The 20,054-nt window shown below is 37.3% G+C and overlaps 1 pseudogene; it reads right to left on the bottom strand.

Annotated features, from left to right (window-relative positions):
• Positions 1–1,007: 1,007 nt before the first annotated feature.
• Positions 1,008–12,373, bottom strand: LOC141336631 (protein NLRC3-like; annotated as a pseudogene).
• Positions 12,374–20,054: the final 7,681 nt, after the last annotated feature.

The raw sequence follows: 20,054 nt of genomic DNA, 5'->3' as shown, positions 1-20,054 counted from the left end.
GAGACTCAAAGGGATGTTTGAATAAATACAGATTAAAGGTAGTGAGAGTAAAGCTTGAGTATAATCATGTGGACTACATGTGGACACATTAGTGATTCACTTTTTCAATTTTGACATTGGGGAAGAACCTTCCCTGATAGCAAGCAACCACTGAATCAATGTTTAAAATAGTTGATTTTCTCAAAGTTACTGACATTTAATTAATATAACTTTTGCACCCGCTATTATTATTACATTTATTACATTATTACATTTCGTTGGGCTCTTGACTCTTTGTGCTTAAGTGTTAGATTTCTGCTGTCTTCTGTAACAATGTGCTCAAACACATTGACTGAGGCAATGAAAAATAAGATCTACTGGGATCAGATGATGGTGACTAAAACCATTGTGAGGTGTGTGAATAATGTGTAATACTACAATGTGAGATTAAAGCCGTTGGACAAATATTATATTTCTATGAATTAACAGAAACACACACACAAAAAAAAAAAACACTGATTTGTTTTAATCATTTAGACATCAAGAATCAGCGTATGAAACTCAACTATTGTGACAATCAGCAAAAGAAAGTTTTATGCAGAAATGCATGCTATGTATCAACATAGTACTAAACTCATTCATGATTTCCAGCATGCATTGCAGTTGGTCTGTTTATCTGAATTAGTTTGATGATTGTCACCATTGTTGCACTGTAAAAAGTTCCCACCAGTTTCAACTTAAAAACTTAAGTTCAGCAGCTGCCTTAAAATTGCAAGTTAAATCAACTCATTTTAACTAACTTTATTGCCGTGAGTTGAAATGACTTGTAGTTTTAAGTTGATTTAACTTAAAATTTTAAGGCAGCTGCTAAACTTAAGTTTTTAAGTTGAAACTTGGGAAAAGTGTTGATGTCTAAATCTTTTGGATACTGCATCAGTCATTTTGCATTTGTGAGACAGGACATTTATACCAGTAATACAAGATCATCATTATTATTCAGTGTTTTATCAACTTTATTGCAGCTTGACACCAGTCACAAAAAGTTATCTACTCCAACTTAATTTTAAAACATTTTGAAACACCACTGAATACATGATCTATAATACCATCTATTATTTCATATATATAAATACCCACACTTGAGGTCTTGGCCACTTGAGAGAGTGTATGTGCGACAGGAAGTACAAAGGAACAAACATATGAATTGAAAAATATAAACAGTAACACAAAACATCAAGGAAGCAACAATATAAATTCACAGAATATAAATGCAATTGTAATTTTAGCAAACACTGTTTTATTAAACAATAGTGTTAAACACAGTCTAGAACACATAACTCTATGATGGCAGAAGACTGTTTCATTTAAATTAATAATAAGTATCAATCAATAAGTGGTGATTTTATCATGATTTAGCTCCAACTTGCCTCAACCCACCTAACTGAAAGTTGTATAGCTACTAAGAGCTTGAATAGCTGGTTCAGGTGTGCCTAATTGGGGTTGGAGCTAATCTCTGCAGGACAGTGGCCCTCCAGTACCGATTTTGGGCACCCCTGTTTAATAGGATCACAACAAATAAAGAACCCAGAGTGTTTTTACATTCCATTAGCTTTGACTATGATGCAGTCTCCACTAAAACATTTAGCATAGTATTTTTTAAAACAAACAAATTGTTAATTTGGTCAAACTTTGGATGCACAGTAGTTTGTACTAAATGAGCTAAAAGCAAAAAGACAACAAGCCATAAAACTATATCTGATGTCTTTGTGTTCCTCACAGAAGTTTATTTAATCTGACACAGAGACACAGAGTCATCATAAACCTTAAACCCAGCGTAGAGGGGTTCAGTGAATGTGGTGTTAATTGTCTGTAAGTGTGTGAGTGTGTGTGTGTCAGAGACACTGTAGAAAGACAAAGTGCCAGCAGACCAGTCCAAATACACGCCCACTCTATTAGAAGGGGGTGAAGGGGAAGCAATGTATGTGCTCTTATTATTGTGCCAAGTATGGAATCCATTACCAGTGCAGAAAAGACTCCAGGAATTGTCACTGTATCCAAACCAAGAGTCACTCATTCCCTTTCTGTTGATTCCTTTATATGCCACTGAAATATCAGCTTTATGTACACTCCATTCAGCCTCCCAGTAACAGCGTCCAGTCAGACTCTCTACACACAAAACCTGCTCATTGTTCTCAAATCTCTCTGGATGGTCAGGATATGGCTGCTTCTCTTCCACTCGTGTCACCTTTCTGTTGTCCTCAGACAGGATGAGTTGAGTGTGTGCTGTGTTTGGATCCATTGTGAGATCACAGGCATCTGAACACAAGAAGAGAGATTAGAACTACAATTTTACAGCTCTCTCTGTGTGTGTATGTGTGTATGTGTGTGTGTGTGTGTGTGTGTGTGTGTGTGTGTGTGTGTGTGTGTGTGTATAAGAGAGAAAAGTCCTACATTTTTTCAGTCCTAGTCTGATTCTAAAAGGGCCTCCATGATCCAAACTAGAAAGAGAAAAAAAAATCCATAATACAGTTAAGATAAATTTAAGAGAAATTGACTAAACACATACTTGAGTATCTGCAGTGAACAATCTGGGTCCTCCAGTTTGTGTTTGAGCAGCTGTTCTCCTGATGGTCCTGGGTGATTGTAGCTCAGATCCAGTTCTTTCAGGTGTGAGGGGTTTGAACTCAGAGCTGAAGACAAATAACCACAGCCTTCCTCTGTCACCATACAGCCAGACAACCTACAGACAGACAGACAGACACACAAAGTAACATAATCTACAAATCAGGAGGTTTAATGACACATTAAGTAAATCTACATCATCTGTTAATGTTCCTCTATATCTACAAAAGCTAAATCTGAAAATGAAAATGAACAAAAACATATTTCAAGACAAAAATGTCTGGAAAAGAAGCAATGTACAGCGACGTATTATGCAGCAGAATACGTAATGAGAGTTCAATCAATATAATGTCCAACAAGTCCACAGGATTCCAGTGTTTGTTTGTTTTTTTGTTTGTTTTTTTTGCTATTTTGAGAGCAGCTTACATATGCTGCAGCACCATCCATAAATATTTCTATTCTAGCTGGTCAAAAGCTTTAATCACACCTAGAGATTCTATTGGAGGACAACATTTTAGTTTAATTGCAAAAGATATGCAAAAGAGTCAGGCTCACCATCAACAGAAAAAGTATAAAGGTTGGAGTAAAAACAGTGGAAGGCTGTATTAATGTCTTTAATATTAAAGACTCCCTTGGTTTTAGTATCTGAAGATAAGTGAGATAAAACTTTAAATGTAGTATTATACCTGTTTATATCCTCCTCATTCAAATGGGATTCTTTAACTGAAACTATATCAATCTTTTTTCTTTGCAAATAAATCTTGTGCAGGCCAATAATTACAATTTAGAATATTAAGGCCAGTCACAGGTATCTAGCTGAATTACTGCATAATACGACATAATACAACTTTGAATAATAAGGAGATATTCAAATTATTTATTAATAAACTAGTGTTTTCTAAGTAAGTGTCGCAAAGATAAAGCTGACAACCCTGACGACCACCCCATTGGACATGCCTTTAGAGAGAAATGCATCTTTACAGATTACGTAAAGAAAGAGTTTTAGATTTTTATTTTAATTATTTCCTAATAAAGTAATTTAAAGCTTTCTATAGATACATTTATCATGTCTGTGGGGCAAGTATTCACTGAGATTCGGTTCATCATTGTGAAGCAAGTAAGACAGAGTCGGCGAAAAGCCCATCCTGTTTGTTTGTTTGTTTGTTTTTTATTTTACAAAAACACACTTTGTTGATATATTGAGTGCACACAATTACAAGTAGACCCTTTAAATTGCTTCCACTGTTATAAAAAAAAAAATCCAGCCTCCATATCCTGCAAAGCATGCTTTAGCTTCTACTCTACACATAAATGATTGGATATGCACCTAATAGCACACATTTAGGTTAAACATTTAAACTAACATTGAGATATGCATAAAGTGTTTATAGATTTTTTTTAAGCAAGTGGTGATGATTTCAGAAGGCTAAATTGATCAAGCATAGGCTATGATCAATGCACTGTCTGTTTGTGTTGTCATAGTCCAGGTTACTGGAAGTAAATGGCAAACTCCGGTAGCGTGTTGTGCCTGCGCGATCACTCTAGTAACTGGACCCTCATAAATGTTGCTTGTTTTGGGGGAGAGTTGCAAATATAAAAACCAAGTTCGTAGAAATGACAATGAATAAAACATATATTATATAATATGTGGAATGTTTATGATTAAGTATATCTGTTATAATACTGAAGATTATATGAGTATATTGATATTGTTATTTATATATGTACATCGTGTTAATACTCACCCTTGGAAATTTTATTATACAGTGTATGTGGGGAGGCACATTTGGTTTAAAAGCCACGTCAGTGTATCTGTTCAGGTTGGGTTGTAGTTGGAGGCATATGTTGCATGTGTTTTGTGTGCAGTGCCTTTTTGTGGAAAGTTTTATCTGCAAAGTGCTGGGTTGTGTATATATATATATATATATTTTTTTTTTTTTTTTGCATGGTTTTTCACCTTTGCACAGAAGTGCTTTTGCTATCATTTCTGGTAACTGAGTAGCATCACGCCTTGTCACACTGACTAAAGAACCCGTTTGTGAGAGGTTCAGAATGAGGTTTGAAAAAAAATAATTTTTCCACATATATTTTTTTTAACATTATAAGTAAAGCTCAAGGAACATATTAAAATCATAAAATAATCATGACCTGAAACTAAGCCATGACATGAAAACTAAAGTGAACAGTACAAAAACAGTCTCATAACCACTTAATGCTTCTCTTCTCCGATCAACCCAGCTAGCAAAAAATATCCGCATGGCTTCTTTTTGCCGCCGGCCCTAAGCTGTCGGCTATAGGTGCGTCCCGCTGGCGGGGATGAAACGTTTGCCGCCGAATACGTCACTCCCATTTCTTGCGAGATGCCGCCGGCGAAAAGCCGGCGGGCCGACTGCTTCATTTTCTATGGCGGTTGCCTCCGTCTAATGGACCGCGGCCGGCTGGCGGCAAGCCGCTTTGAAATACAAGGATTTCTACTAATCGACCAGCAGCCATGGCTACAAAGCAAAATCCCCAGTGTTAATTTAACACTCAGATTGTGGATACATATAGACACTGAAGCAGTGTTGAATTTAACAAGATAATTAGGTGATTAACAAAGTGATGATTGATCATTATTGAAGACACCTGATGTGAATAAGCAGAATCACCAAAGGAGAAAACCAACATTTTTAAGCAACCATTATAGCGGTCAATGTTTGCATTAGTTAGGCTCTTGACCCTTAGATCTTTAATGCTAGATTTTGTTTGGCTGCTGTATTTGAGTTAAAACAGCCAGACATAAGCTCATGTCATCAGGTGATGATTATGTTTTAACATATTCGTTGTTTGACGTGAGTCACGTAGTGTCTAATCACTTAGTTTTTTTTTTTTTTTTTAGCTACTTATTGTAATAGCCTTGACAATCCACAGAAGATCCAGCACTTCCTATACATTTTGGAAAGATTTATTTTACAACCTCTTCAAAGAAAAAAATCTAAAGAAAAGAGATATTCACTTCGGCACACATAGACATTAAGAACCAGCCCATGAATCTCAACAATGGTGACAAACGGCATATTCAGATAAACAGATCAACTCTGAACTCTCATCATTTATTCATGCCGCAATGCATGATGGGAGTCATTGATGAGTTCTGATTGGTTACAACACGCTTTTTGATGGTCACCGTTGTTGTGGTTCTCACGCTGATTCTTCATGTCTGTGTGTCTAAATTTAACTTAACTATTTTTTCATCATCTGTCTGATTATGCCAAAACTGATTGCTCTTTTGTTCACAGTTTCTTGTAGTTTGTATGGAAATCCTATGTTAAATACTCAAGTCACTATACGATGATTATGTCAAGCACAGTCAAGGCCACCTGATGACGTTTGCTCTTGGCTTGTCTGGCTGTTATAACTCAGTAATTACAGTCAAACAAGACCTAATTTTGAAGATTTAAGGGTCAAGAGCCTAACTAATGCAAACATTGACCACTATAATGGTTGCTTAAAAATTTTGGTTTTCTCCTTTGGTGATTCTGCTTATTAACATCAGGTGTCTTCAATAATGATCAATCATCACTTTGTTAATCACCTAATTATCTCGTTAACTTTAACACTGCTTCAGTGTTAACTTTTAAAAAGCGGTTGCCGCCGGCAGTGCACCGTCAAACGTGTTTGCGATTACGCCATTCTGACGCTTCTACTGCCGCCGGAGCACCGCCGGCGGTCCGCCGACTCATTGCTATCTGGGAAACAGCAAAAGTCCACCTGAATTTCACTGAGGGTTGGTGGATAAATGGGATCTGAGAAAAACTCTTGCTTCTTCTGAGGAATAAAGCATTTTAGGTTTTGTGTTGCTTGAGAATACCCTTCAGTGTTGTAGGATAAAGAATAAGTTTCTGAATGCCAGCTTCTCTCATTTCCTTCCTAATTCTTCTTCTTCTTCTGGTGACCGGAGAAAAGTCTGGAAAGAAAGTCTGCATTACTCTGTCAGAAGTTTTCAGCAGGGCATGAAATCTGGCAGCCTGTAGAATGAGCTTACTGTCCATGTACCATAACAGTTTAAAGAGGAAAGCCCATGGATTAGTGAGATCTGAGGAGAACCTTATGTTAAGGTGACCAAATGTGCCTCTTCCCGGTGAGACATTCTGCCCAAGATTTCTACATTGCCTAAAATAACCAGGTGTTGGCTTTTGTTCTGTGCAGATTGAGCATTGTTTGACATCTAAGTACTGTGAGAGGTATAGAGAGCAAAGCAGCTGGCTCCTTATGCTTTTAAATAGCTCTTGTGGTACTTTGATGCCACACAACAATGATCTGCACAGTGCAAGCAGCCAACACCTGCTTATAGGCAATTTAAAAACCCTGGGCAGAATGTGTCCCCGGGAAGTGGCACGTCTGGTCACCTTACCTTATGTACACAATGCCCTTGTTCCACTTCAGTCTCTTTACCCACCAGATTTGTAAGTCACGTTGGTAGCGATCTTTTTAAAAGCCCATAAGGGACTTCCTTTTTGAAACCTTCAGGCAATCTAACCAGACGCAGATTGCTGCACCTATTGCAGTCCTTTAAATTCACCACCAGTTGCTTGAGTACGACTACTAACCTATTGTAATCTGCAACAACTTTTGTTGTTCTCTCATCTTCCCGGTAAGAAGATCCAATTTAGCACATAGTTACTAGACAACTGAAATGTGAAAAGAAAACTCGCTCTGCATCGCTGTCAACTCAGTTCTTGGAATGTCCATAAAATGTGCTACAGTGTTTGCCATCTCGTCCAACATAACACTTGTGGTCAGGGGCTTGGATTTCTTCCTAATTGGTGAAGTCAATGGTGACAAATCCTGCTGTTTTCGATTGTGTGCCATTTGGTGATTAAAACTAATTAAATTGAGAAAATCAACAAAAATATATGGAAAAATTATGTAACATGTGGCCAAGTATGGTAAATCATGCTCTGAATTTCACTCATCTAAGTGCACAACAGAGTAAACAAGCACACACACCCTAAAAGAAAAACCCGGAGCATTGGTCAGCCAATGCTGTGGTGCCTGGGGAGCAGTTGGGGGTTTGGTGCCTTGCTCAATGGACTGACCTCAGTCGTGGTATTGAGGGAGGAAGAGAGCACTAAAAATTCACTCCCCTACCCTGCTGGACCTAACCCGCAACCTTTGGGTTTTAAGTCTGACTTTCTAACCATTAGGCCATGACTGCCCCCATGGACATCTACTCAATTGCAAGCATGTCATGTGACTCCTAAATTCACTAAACACTGAACATTTCAACGTTCAGTTACAAAGTACTGAACAGTCAAGATATCAAAAAAATTTAACCACCTCAGTATCTTCAGCTGACAGATTGGACTCTTCAGACCATCAGAAAGCAGCTTCACTCCTGAATCCATCAGGTCATTGTTACTTAGATCCAGCTCTCTCAGTGCAGAGTTTGAGGACTGTAGAGCTGATGACACAGTTTCACAATCCTGAGCAGTGAAATTAAAGCCAGCAAAACTGAAAGAGAAAATACAAAAGAGTTTGACGGCAGCAAAACAGAGCAATTAGTACATATACAAGCAGATTCTGGATCCCTTCGGATTAAAATATTTTAATTAATTTGGCTAAGAATAAAAAAAATATTTTTGTCTGATTTCATGTTACATTAGATCCTAACCTGCAAAGTTTTAATAATCATTCTAATTCTGAAAAAAAGAGCTGAGACCATACCACAACTTTAATGATATTGTCACCGAAAATCAAAATCATTTGAATCTTAGTTATCTTTATAGCTAATGTTCTTTGTGTGAACAGGCCTTTAGTCTCCTAACTGTGAACACACTCACAGAGCCTTTGTGCAGCTGACCACAGCTGGAATCAGTCTTCTTCTCCCCTCATCCGAGGTGTTGTAATTCTTGAGGTCCAGTTCATCTAACACCTTCTCTGACATCTGAAGCAAATAGGCAATTGTTGAGCAGTGAGCAGGAGAGAGGTTTTTTTCTGAGTGTTTGCCTGATTTCACAAACTCCTGAATCTCTCTGGATAGAGTCTGATCTTTGACTTCCAGCAGACAGAGAAAAAGATTGATGGATCTTTCAGTGGAGAGTCCATGGCCATTTTTGACCTTCTATTTAATGTACTGTGTTGTTCTTCTGATGCTCTCTGAGCTGTTCTCTGTGTGTGTCAGTAGATCCTTCAAGAGTTTCTGATTGGACTCAAGCGAGATGCCCAACAGGAACCTCAGAAACAGATCCAGCTTTCCATTTTCACTTTCAAGGGCTTGATCTACTGCACATTTAAGCAAATTTTGTACTGGAGCAAAATTTTTTAGTCCCACCATAGTTGTACTTACATGAAAGTAAAAGACATAGTAAGCAGCAAGAAACTCTTGAACACTCAGATGAATGAAGCTGTAGACTTTCCTCTCATTAATCATAGATTCCTCCTTAAAGATCTCAGTGCAAATCCCAGAATACACTGAGGCGTCCGTGACATCTATGCTGCTCTCAATCAGATCCTCCTCATAGAACATCACATTGCCCTTCATCAGCTGATTGAAAGCCACTTCAGCAAGTTTCACAATCACTTCTCTGTTGGACTGCAGGAGTTTCTCTGGATCTCTCTCTTCATACTTCTGGTTCTTCATGTTGATCTGAATCAGCAGGAAGTGGATGTACATTTCAGTCAGAGTTTGAGGGATTTCTGCACTTAGATCTTCTTTCAGGATCTTCTGAAGCACAGTGGATGAGATCCAGCAGAAGACGGGGATGTGGCACATGATGTGGAGGCTTCTTGCTCTTCTGATGTGTGAGATGATTCTGCTGGCTTGATGCTGGTCACTGATTCTCTTCCTGAAATATTCCTCCTTCTGAGGTTCATTGAATCCCTGAATTTCTGTCAGACGGTTGATGTATTTGGAGGGGATCTGATTGGCTGCTGCTGGTCTGGAGGTGATCCAGATGAGAGCAGAGGGAAGCAGCTCTCCTTTAATGAGGTTTGAAATCAACACACCCACTGATGAAGTCTCAGTCACATCACAAACTTTCTGATCATCTGAAAACATCAGTGTGATTCTGCTTTCATCCAGACCATCAAAGATAAACACAACTTTACACTCCTCATAAATCTTTGAGTGCAGATGTTGAAGATCAGGATGAGAGTTCAGCTCTTGAAGTTCAGGATGAAAGTCCAGCAGAAGTCTGTGAAGACTGTACTGATGATCTCGGATCAAGTTCAGCCCTCGAAATGGAAACACAAATATGAAATCTACATCCTGATTGGCTTTTCCCTCGACCCAGTCCAGAATGAACTTCTGCACAGAGACGGTTTTTCCAATTCCAGCAATGCCTTTAGTAAGAACAGTCTTGATTTGGTCTTTCTCCTCACATCCTGGTTCAGGTGTGACTTTAAAGATGGCATCGCAATTGATCTGAGTGTCTTGTGAGTGCTTTGTTCTGGATGTTTTCTCCATCTGTAAAACTTCATGTTCATAATTCACTCCTTCCCTCTCTCCCTCTATGATGTAGAGCTGTGTGTAGATCCTGTTCAGGAGAGTTTCATTTCCTTGGAGTTTGATTCCCTCAAATAATCTCTCATATTTGATCTTCATGCTGGTTTTGTGCTGGTCTTTAACTCTCTGTAGGTCTCCAGTCTCCAGCGTGTGTGTCTGTGGGTCTGCTTCCGTTCTTTCCTGTCTGATATGGGTCTGATAGTGGGATGTAGAAGATGAACTGATCATATCTGTGCCACACATTTTGCCTCTGCAAAAAGACATTTACAGCCATTACAATGATGCTTAAAGACCATCTAAAATGTATTCCCCTAAGATATGAAAATTCAGTATGAGTAATGCGAAATAAGTATGTTCAAAAGCAGCTTTGTATACACAAGGTTTCAAAATATTGAATATGATTATAATGTGCCTATTTTGATTTAACCTTTTTTAATTTTTAACGTTAAATGATTATTCATCTGAGATGCACGATATAAAGATGCAAGTAAATGTTTATACTAACAGAGAGTCAGAGGTCACTGCTGAATCACTGATTTGAGGGGGTTTGTCCATGGATTGGATACTCTTTACAGACACACCGCTGGGTTCTGGAGACTCTGATTTCTGTCTCTTCCTCCTTGTGATGCTGATAAATGACAAACAAAACTGCATTTTACACAAACTTACTATATACAATAGTTAAATGCATTACAAAATTTACATTTAGAATTTACAATTGCCATTTACATTTATTAACTTAGCATGAAATTTTTGGAATTACTTGTCAAGGCTATATGCATAATAAAACATTTGTGTCAAAACTAAAGCATACTTTAGGCTTAAGTCACTTTAGATAAAAGCATCTGACAAATGTAAAAGTGGCTAGTGTCTTACCTGGGGTCAGAGGTTACTGGTCCATCACTCAATTGAGGCGGTAGTATCATGGATGTGTTACTCATCATAGACACACAGCTGGGTTCTGGAGACTCTGATCTCTGTCTTTTTTTCCTGATGATACTGACACTAGACAAATACAAATGCCATTTTAGAACAACCTGCTCTATAATACTTAAATGTGATATGGCCATTCAGGAAGGGTTGGGAATGTCTTTCCACCACTGATGATAAATGAAAGTTTAGGAATCCATGTTGCTAAGACACATGAATAAAAATGTCTGCCAAATGCTAAAATGGATAATGTCTTACTTGGGCTCAGAGGTCATTTCATCACTGAAGGCAGAGGGCTGACTCTCCGTGGGATGATCACAGTTTATTTTAGAGGCAGAGTCCTCCTCTCTCTGCTCTTGCTGACTCATTTTAGAGGCAATCTCCTAATCTTCTGTCTCTTCGAAGAGTCTTAATGTGACTGCCTCTCATTCTTTCAAGAGAGCTGGAGAATAGTTTCAAACCTTTTATGCAGAAACATAGTTTAAAAGCTAAAATAAGGATAGCCTACAAAGAATTAAAAGAAAAAAATAAAATCAAACAGACATAATAGGCCTACCATGCAAATACAGCTGTTGTCATGGCAGCATGTGGGCGTTTTCTTTAGCATCTTATCAAGGTTTCTGCTCAGTCTTGCTATTTAATACAGCAAGATAATTCCGATAGGCGTACAGATGTGTAACTGCTGCAGCATCGCTGCTTAGCTTTGTCGAATTCAATCGCCGTTATTATTGTAATGACATGTTTGACAACCAGCACGCATAATTCTTTCGTGTTTATGTAACCGAATCAACAACCAACCAGTCGTTATTTGATTCCTTTCTTATTAGTGTTTACATGGAGTAACGCTAAATCTGAGCACTAAAATTAATCTGGAAGAGAAATGAGAAAGAGCGTTTTTCTCCCATAAAAAGCTGCTTGCATGTATAGAGTATGCCTACGCATCATCAATATGGGTACATATTGTATTTTGTCCTCCAGTATCGCCATATTCTCTGAAAAATTAATTTAACGCTTTGCGTTCAGATGCTCATCAGATTCCCTGCTTATAACAGGTCTATCCAATTTTATAAAGGCATTGCTGAAATTTGTCCTTCTACACCTATCCCTCGAAAATAGGATACGGATCCGAACATGAAATCCCATAACAAAGAATAAGCCCTAAATAGCAGCTCATTGTATGCAACATGAAGAATCTGCTGTGCACTTACCGCAAAATACGCGACAAATAGGTTTAAAGCCCCGTGATGGCATCACTTTTTTTCTGCTTTCACTTTCGTCTCGGGATGATGTCAAACGGCGTTTTTGCTCCCTTAAAGAATACTGTGGAAAGGGGCGCCACAGAAATGTGTCATTCCAGAAAACTCTGAAAATGAGAAAATTACGTTGTCTATGGATTCTCCCTTTCCAAATGTTTTAAATGGTATCTGAAAACTATATGAAATTGGGTAGGCTGCTCTTCAGAGTGAGTAGGACATAGGGATGCTCACTGCCGATTGGCATTCACCCCTATCCAGCTCCATCTAGTGGTACAGAGTAGCGTTACATCTTTAAAGAGTCTCAGAACAGTGGCTTTAGTTTAGTGACTAAATACACACACACAATATGAATGAAAATTAAACCCAACACGACAAACTACACATCAGTACAACTTTCATGTGTTTTAATGTTTTGTGAGGCAGCACTAACCCACAACCCCAAATTCAGCAAGGTTTATAGCCACATTACAATAAATGTGATTCACAAAAGATTTGTTCAAGAAGATAATCAGTAAATAAGTGTTACATTGTGCAGCTGTTACATTAAAAGCACTGGGTTCATCCTGCACATGATGGACATATGAGGTCACAGGTCAGGTTTAGTTTAGTTTAGTTTAGTTGATGTTTTTGGATTTAGGATCACATGGTCTGTGGAGAACTAGTAACTCATTATAAAGGCAGATGTCCTTCAACTTCTTCCACACTTGGTACACCAAGTTGTTTAGAAGAATCAATAAGAGTTTCTGAACTAATTTCTGCATCTGGGAGTTTGTATTTAGTCTTAAACAAACACACACACCTTCAGAATAAGTATTGACCTACGTTAATGAATATGTGTGAATATTGTAGTAGTTCATCTGACCCTTAAAAGTATTTATTTGTTTTTTTATTTTTTTATGTATTTTTTATGTATTGATACTATGGTGACCGTGAGTTTACATGTTTGGTTGTTTATTTAATTTTGTTTTGGCCACAACATAACAAGTTAGGATGGGTGGTTAAAAATGTTTTCTTATGAAAAAAGGCGGATACTTTGAAATGCTTGAACGCCCAACTGTGGGCGAGACTGAAAGAAACAAAAAAGTATTTCTGGAAAAACCTAAAGAGAAAGCAAAACCCCAAACAGAGGAGAACAAGAAACCACAGACAAATTTTGGTTTAGTCAAACACGTAGGCTAAGTATTGCTTTTTTTGTTTGTTTGTTTGTTTGTTTTGTTTACTTAGAAATACTTCACCTAAAGGCTTTAAAAATTCACTGCCCAATTGGAAGTATACAAGTCTGCAACAATTAGTCTTTTAAGTTTTAGCTAAAAACTTGTAGTGTGAATCTTATAGCACTCAATATTCTTCTGTCTCTATGTTTTAAACATTTGTCCTCTTTAATGATCAAAAGAATGAATGTTGCGATATTCTGTGCAGGTAACCTGTTTTTTCAGCGTGCATAAGAGCATTGTGTTTTGATAATGTTGGCAAACGCTACAGAAGATTAAAAAAACTTTTTACACTTTTATTTCGACATTAAAAAGTTATTTTCTTTTATCTTTTAGTCGAATAATGTTTCGCCCATGACCACGGGGCAGCGAGTGCGCTCACTCACTCTTCAGTTGACAAAGGGTTGTTAAATATGATTTCTAAAGATAAGATCAAATATCTCCTGTCTGACCCGCTCGTCAAGAAAATGTCTGGCTTCAAATGTTCTTAGTCAAACAGAAGCATATTTTTTTCTGCTAATTTTGAAAGAAAGTCTAGTCATTATTTTGGTCAATTTTGCTATATAGCTGCTTGCTGTGCGCCTGTGTAGCAATGTCTGAAATGCATCATCTAGTTACGCAAGTCATTAGAACCCACCAAAAAATAGAAGAAAAGAAAAAGAAATTAAATAGGCTACTTGACAAGGCATCAGAAAGAAAGAAACACATTTATTGCAGCAACTGTAAAAGTATCATCATTGTTATTATTATCCAGACCAATCAAGACTATTTTGTCCTTTGTCTTTCATGCAGTGACAGAAAATGGACGCCGCTAAAAATGCCATAAGTGATATACTAGAGCACCTTATGAATGCAGAGTTCAAAAAGTTCGTGTGGCACCTGTGGAACGGTGTGGCACCAGACATCGAGTCTATTCCTCGAGCAGCTCTGGAGAACGCTGATCGTCAGGATGTGGCGGATCGCATGGTGCAGAAGTACACCACTAACGCCGGGACTGTTGCGGTACAAGTGCTGTGCAACATCCACCAAAATGATCTCGCAAAGCGCCTTGAACTGAAACTTCAGAAAGGTAAAGAAAAACACTTTATATATAATGAATGATGCCAGATGCGGATCAGTTTGTGTTTCTCATTTAACAAACCCCCTTTCTTTTCTCCATCCTTCTTCAAGCGAGTTCTGGTTGATAAGAGTTCAGCAGCAACCAACACTTGAGCACTGGAGACAGTCCTTCTGTACATTCGCATCTACCGAAATAAAGTCAAGAAAGCCTGTGCCGCTGCCTGATGAGATGTTATTTTTATTTTTATTTTTTGGTTGGTTATATGGGTGACATTTTTTGCTTGAGCAGTTACATTTTACTGTGTTGCTTGAATTATTCTCAGGGTTTGACGTTGGATGTTGAAACTAAACACTAAACTATAATGAAAAAGGGTGATTAATGATTATTTAAATTATTTCATTTAGCTTGTTATGCTGAAAGTGCAGGGATTTGGGAGACTGGTATGGAATATATTGGGTTGTATGTGGTTGAGCTTTGATTGCTGTTAATTTGTGAGTATATTCGGGGTTGGACATTTTAAAGATTTTCTTTTATCTGTAATGTAGCTATTAATAATCTTCCTGAGCAAATGAGTGATTTGCTTTTCAGATATTATGAAACTTGCCATGTTTATGAAATAATGGCTGTATTATTACAGTACATCATCAGTAAAACAGTCATTCTTATCTAATGTGGTGTTGTTTCTACTGGTCTGTTGCTGTCGTGTGAAAGTGATGTGTGGTTTATTTGTCCCTTTATTTTACTTTCCATCCCAGTTAAGTTCAACATAAATCGGGACTGTAGTCAAGGGTCACACAGCTTGTCTGTTTTGTCTAAATTATGAACGAACATGAATGAACATTCCAGAGCCCCTCCCTTTCAACTAATGCGTTCAAAGTTGGAAAAAAACCGGATTGACAAAAACTGCGGCTCTTCTGATGAAGGCTTTATTTCTTAACAGGAATCAAACCTTTACACAAAGTAACAAGGAAATGCAGACTGTACACGAAAACTGTGTTTAAGCAGAACCTTAGGTTGATGACTGGGGCTGTGGTGTAGCCTACTTTAACACAAATGAGACAGCATATGTGTAGGATTATTAAATTACATTTGGGAAAGAATAGAAGTAGTTTTTACTTAAATTATAGGCTAATTTTACTTCGAACTACAAAAATACACGTTATTTTTTTCCGATTATTTTCTTCCGTTTTATTTACAAGCCAGTGGAACACCTGTAGCACCTCCCCTCCTCAATAGGAGTTTTGCCGCTGGCTCTTAGTCACAAGATAGACTGCATTTTTTGCCGTTAGGGGAAATGTCAGCTAAATTATGTGCACATTACGTTAAACAATCTGTGTCATTATAATCCATGATAGACCGGCGTTGTAACAATTTTCGTTTAAACATAACTATCTCAAACTGTGATATGCAGCCACTTTTATCTTATACAAATAAACTCACTTAGACGTGTTCTAACACGAGTTCATGTTAAATACAAACAGGGGTGCGTTTCCTGTACAACGACATAACTCGCTGATTAACTTCCATAGTACGATGCATTGTTGTGGAAACGAACTAGTTAGTCACGACTGTTTCCCGAACAAGGGCTGCTTTTCAATATCCCTCCTCGTTTCCTCGCTCTTCCGTCCTCCATCCTATGACCCGGAAACCGATCGAGCTCAGCCATCTTGTAGGACATCTCAATTCTTTAATTGGACCATGAGGAGGCGAGGATCGAGGAGTGAGGAGGCTTCCTGAGGAGTCTTGAGCGAGGATACGCGGGTGTATCCTATGCGGAAGTGTTTTATCGACTAAACGTGACGCACTCCTCCCCCTTCAGATGTGTCATAATAATTTACATTTATATTTTACCTTTGCAGTGTATATAATGTCATATATTTAAACAGGGCATCTTGCTTTGTTAATAATTATTATGAATGCCTTAAATAACGAACTTTAACAACAAATGGGCAGATCCCTTTAGCGCAGCTGCTGACGCTTTGAAGTGACGCTTGAGTGGTCAAGAATATTCCAATGTTCCTCCTTTGATTCCTCCATCCTCATTTCCTTTCCTTAAATCCTTCCTTCATATCCTAGGGGGGGGTGGAGCTAAGACGCATGGAAAGGAAGCAAGGAAAGGAAACGAGGATGCAAAAATAAGAAATGAAAAGCACCCAAGGTCGCTTCTCCGTAGTTTGAACCACATTAGTTCAACAACTTAGGGCCGTTGTTAATGACGTCACCGATTAATAACTTCTGCTATTTAACTCATTAGAGATCTCAAAAATGCAGCTATATTGAACATGGCACCTAATGACTAATTAACTATTTTTTGTTCCCTGTCATTTAGCTTTATTTGATGTTTGATTCATCACGTGTTCTCTCTTACGTCATACTCCGGGGTTCCCTTAGACATTTGTGCACATGCGCACTACTCATAAACAACGCTTATAGAGGATGCACAAAAATACATAGATTAAATTGCATTTATATTTATATTCAATGGAAGATATAGATTGTACTGCATGTTAGCTTACTTATTGTGCCCAAGAGCAACATTTATTGAGCTCATATGTCTTACTAACAAGAAACTATGCTTCTAACCACAGGTCGAGAGCTGTAGTTCTAACCACGTAAGTTTGCGACGCTTTTTGCGAATGTTCGTTTGAACTATGGTTTCGGGAAACACCGAATCGTTGAACTATGTTGGTAACGACGGAACTTGCGACCATAGTTGGCTAACGATGCTTTTGGGAAACGCATCCCAGTTCCGTTGTTACAAACTGCCCCATAAGACCAGTTTAGAATAAAGTGAACAATTTAAACTACAAAAAATGCTTTAAGAACAAAGTTGTATCCAGATATGAGCTCAACCTTACAAACCCTCTGCATTTGACAAATGTATATATGAATGTTAGAATAATAAATATAAAAATATATTAATAGTTTGAACCCACCAAAAAAGAAAAGAAAAAGAAAGAAAATATTTGAGAGGCACAAGAGAGAAAGAGACATTTATTGTAGCAACTGTAAAATTATCATTCTTCTTGTTCTTCTCCTTCTTTTATTATTATTATTATTAATAATATTAATATCCAGACCAATGGAGTTTTGTCCGTTTTCTCAGTGCATTCTTAAAAATAAAGGTGTTTCACAATGCCATATAGAAGAACCTTTTTTTTTTTTTTTTTTTTTTTTTGTGTCTAAATGGTTCCATGAAGAACCTTAAACATCTGAAGAACTTTTCTGTTTCACAAAAGGTTCTTTGTGGCAAAAGTAGGTTCTTAAAATTATGAAAAGGCAAGAAAGAGATGGTTCTTTAAAAGAACCTTTGACTGAATGGTTCTTTGTGGAACCAAAAATGGTTCTTCTATGGCATCGCTTTCAAAGCATCTTTATTTTTAAGAGTGATGACAGAAAATGGACGCCAGGAATGTTGCAGTACAAGTGCTGTGCAACCAAAATGATCTCGCAAAATCTCCTTGAAGTGAAAGGTAAAGAAAAACACTTTATATGTAAGGAATGATGTCTGATGCGGATCATTGTGTATTTCTCTTTTAACAAACACCCTCTCTTTTCTCTCTACTTCCTCAAGACAGTTCAGCAGCAACAAGCGCGTGATCACCGGAGGCGGTTCTTCCATCCCAGTTACGTTCAACATAAATCAGGACTGTCTTGTCACGGGTCACACAGTTTGTCTGTTTAGTCTAAATTGTCCCAAACTGCACAGCACATCTGTTTTGAGCTACTTGTAATGGTTAAACTAGCATTCCAGAGCTCCTCTATTGTCCACATTTCAAGATGAAAAAAAACAAACAAACAAAAACATGTGCTTCTAAGGAAGGCTTTGTTTCTCAACAGAAAGCAAACTTGTTAACAAGGAAACAAGGAAGTGCAGACTGTAGGCTACATGAAAACTGTCTTCAAGCTGAATCAACCAGAGTCACGTTTATGTTTCTATACAATACAGATTATTAAAAGCAGCTTTACAATAATAGCCTAAACATGGAAAAAAAAGTTTTCGAAGTGTTTTCAGTTATTTCAAATGTTCAATATTCAAGTTTTAAAAAAACGAATTCAGAACTATGTTAAATGCCATATAACATTCAGTTTTGTTAAATGACACTCGTCAATAATTCAAATTTTTACAATTCAAATTCAAAAAGTATTGTCCTAATATGAGCTCCATATGATTCTTGGAGTAATTTAAAGCAATTTCAATACTGTTTTACGTCAAACATTTGTGCAGCTTAGATTTCAATTATAATGCAGCGCTAAAGGAAATCATTACTGTAAAACTTTACTGTAAATTTACAGGCAATTTTTAATAGTATTGTGCTGTATTTTTATAAACCCATTATGAGACTGGATATTTAACAGAAAGGCTGTAAATGTATAGTAGTTTTCTGTTTTCAGCACGCAAAATTTGTAATACAGTATCAGGCTGTAAATTTTGCATTATGGGATTAATTTCCGTCAAGCTCAATTTCTTTCAAATGTGAGCAGAGCCAGTGCCACTGAAGCACTTAATTTGTCATTTGGATATTCGTGTGAACAAAATAGGTACAATGTTACATACTGTGTGAAGACATAGTCATGCTAGTTAGTTTTAAAGTTTATATTTTTAAAGTTTTAAAATTTGGCTTTTAATCTATAGCTGCCTGTGATTCTTTGAGACACTATGGACGCAGCAACACAATGAAAGGATAATGCAGCAAAAAGATGAGGAGAATACATTTTGTCTGTGACAAAGAGAAATGAAGTTGGTAGCAGTTGGACAATTGTTTGCCTGAGCATTGATCTTTGCTCTTGAGAAATAAGCATGTTAAATTCTAAGACCTTTGTTTTCTATTACCATTTGAGACTACTGATATGGAAAAAAAGTACAAATTTTCTTGTTTTAGGAAAAAACATATTCTGTAGAAATACAATTTAATGCAAAAAAAAGCATTATGAACGATTTTACTTTTTTATTATTATTATTTTTTTTACTTTTAATAATTTTACTTAGACCTACAAAATATTATTTCTTCCAGATTATTATGTTTAGTTTATTTCCGTCTTCATTTACAAGCCAGTTAAGCACCCATAGCACTTCCTCAGTCTTACAGGAGTTTTGCCGCTGGCTCTTCATTGTAACATTGGCAAGGAATAGGTTGTTTGCACATGACGTCATTGCTGTGGCGAGAAATGCAGCTGGAGGGCATGAAGTGACTTTTCTCCATAGGAATCACTAGCAGAAACTTAAAATATGTTTTGCTTTGTTCAGGCATGCTCAAATTGGTCAAACTGAGAAACCACAAGGAGCTTTTATCATATATGAAAAGAAAAAAGAAAAATGTGATGTTCATAAAGGGGGAAAGGCAAGAAATTGACTGAAAACCACAGGGAAAAAAGTGGCTTGTAAACCTCCATCTATGATCAGGAGTAGAGTCGGATAATGCTTGTGTGTGCAAATGGTTAAGAAAAGGTATATGTTAAGATATTAATAAAGAAATATGTAATAGTTACAGGGTGAGAATGAAAATTCA

Source organism: Garra rufa, chromosome 6, assembly GCF_049309525.1.
Source record: "Garra rufa chromosome 6, GarRuf1.0, whole genome shotgun sequence".
Classification (NCBI taxonomy): Eukaryota; Metazoa; Chordata; class Actinopteri; order Cypriniformes; family Cyprinidae; genus Garra; species Garra rufa.
The sequence above is the reverse complement of the archived record's forward strand: the minus strand, read 5'-3'. Positions and strand labels throughout refer to the sequence as shown.